This window comes from Eutrema salsugineum, unplaced genomic scaffold (genome assembly GCF_000478725.1).
Source record: "Eutrema salsugineum unplaced genomic scaffold, Eutsalg1_0 scaffold_21, whole genome shotgun sequence".
Taxonomy (NCBI): Eukaryota; Viridiplantae; Streptophyta; class Magnoliopsida; order Brassicales; family Brassicaceae; genus Eutrema; species Eutrema salsugineum.
The window spans coordinates 1,110,023-1,112,007 of NW_006256821.1; the positions used below are offsets into that span (position 1 = coordinate 1,110,023).

Here is a 1,985-nt window from a genome sequence, read left to right on the forward strand (position 1 = left end):
TATACTGATGGGTGCGATTATACCAGCACTAGTGCACTGAATCCCATCAGAACTCCACAGCTAAGCATGCTTGGGCGAGAGTAGTACTAGGATGGGTGACCTCCCGGGAAGTCCTCGGGTTGCACCTTTTTTTGTTCCTCTTGATTCTTTTGTTTTTATTTTTTTTTTTGGTCTTTTCATTTGAAAAACAAGGCATCTTCCGAAGGACGCTATTTCTAGACCGTGTGGAACCAGGCCTCCTACAACACTTTTCGGAAGCCCCTAGAGTGCTCTCAGGCTTGCCCAAGAGTCTAAAGACCAAGGGTGCGGTTTACGAGGCCAAAATTTTGAGTTTAAGACCCTCTTCCGGGCGTTTTTTTAAAACATAAGCCCGGTTTTAGTGTCGTCAAACGTGGTGTCCTAACTTATATATCTTGGCACGAATGCTCGTCGCAGCTGGGCGGGAAAACCCATATAAACAGTGCAACACACGCGAAGAGATTTCATTGCGGACTCAAACCCAAAGGATATATGCTAATGCGATACATATACTGATGGGTGCGATTATATCAGCACTAGTGCACTGAATCCCATCAGAACTCCGCAGTTAAGCGTGCTTGGGCGAGTGTAGTACTAGGATGGGTGACCTCCCGGGAAGTCCTCGTGTTGCACCCTTTTTTGTTCCTCTTGATTCTTTTGTTTTTTTTTTTGTTGGTCTTTTCATTTCAAAAACAAGGCATCTTCCGAAGGACGCTATTTCTAGACTGTGTGGAACCACACTGATAGACAAGACTTTTTAGGGTCTCAGGGCTATCAATCCCCTTGTCAAAGTAGCACAAAAAGGTTAATCAATCCAAGAATGTGGTGATAGACACTAAACTATGTGATCAAGTTCTTAATTCAAGCAAACAAGAGTGATTTTGGTTAACTAATGACGACTAACAACTTAAACAGGTTTAAAGACAAATGACAATGACAAATGGTGTGAATATGATATGATGGAGGCATCAGATTTTAGACATGATAGATGGTTAGGGTGCTTTGGTGTTAAACTAGAAATGCTAATGACAATGATGAGACATGATTCAAGTGATTAAGAACTCTAGTCTAGGTTAATCCTCTCACGAAGGTATTAACCCCTATACTAATCCATTTTCAAACCAAATTCCCATTTGTGAAATATGAATCAATATGCATTAATAAACAGTTCTCAATGATCATTCAAGCATTTAACAAAGCATTCCCATGATGAAAATTTACTTAAACCTCTAACACAACTCTTTCAGGAATTTCATCAAACACTTTTGGTGCATGAAATTCCCAGAATCTAGATCTCAAGTGATTATCAAGGATCTAGCATAGAGAACAGTTGTTTAGAGAGATGAACCAATGAATCTAGCCCTAATCACTCCTAATCTAACACTTTAGCACCCTAACCTACACATCTAGAACCTCATTAAGGTAACTACTCACTAATCATGATCAACACACTAGATCCTTTGCAAGATGTGTTGTTAATCATGATTAGAAGTTGATTTTGATGAATAGAAATGATGAACAAGATGGAAAGAAACTTCAAAACGATTTCAAACTCTCTAAAACAAAGTGTATTAAGTGGTTTTTCACAAAAGGGGAAAGGAAGTCTAAAAGTAGATTAAGTGTTCTCTACAAATTAGGTCTAAAAACCTTATAAAGGAGGCTTGGGCGAACCAGGTCAACCCGGAACAAACCGGGTACTGACCCGGCCTTGATGGGCAAAGAAGGGTTTGCCACGGTCTGGTGCATCCTTGGTGTGACCGTGGCATTCCTGACCGTGTCAAAGTCTTTACTTGTGTTCTTGGTTCCTTTTGATGCCACGGTCTGATCAAGCTTCATCTGGGACTCGTGGCAAGTTAACCGTGTCAAACGCCGAAGATGTGTAAAGGTTTCCACGGTCAAGCCCCCAGACCGTGGCATTCAGACCGTGCCAAAACCCGCATGCATGTGAAGACCTTCCCAGCCAAGTA

General features: G+C 41.4%; 2 non-coding genes across 2 annotated transcripts; both read left to right on the plus strand.

The window, feature by feature from the left end:
• Positions 1–9: 9 nt before the first annotated feature.
• On the plus strand, positions 10–128 carry LOC112086367. Its single transcript, XR_002899487.1, has one exon. It is a non-coding gene; the product is annotated as a 5S ribosomal RNA (ribosomal RNA).
• Positions 129–535: 407 nt separating this feature from the next.
• On the plus strand, positions 536–654 carry LOC112086350. The gene has a single exon (XR_002899470.1). It is a non-coding gene; the product is annotated as a 5S ribosomal RNA (ribosomal RNA).
• The last annotated feature ends 1,331 nt before the right edge of the window (positions 655–1,985 follow it).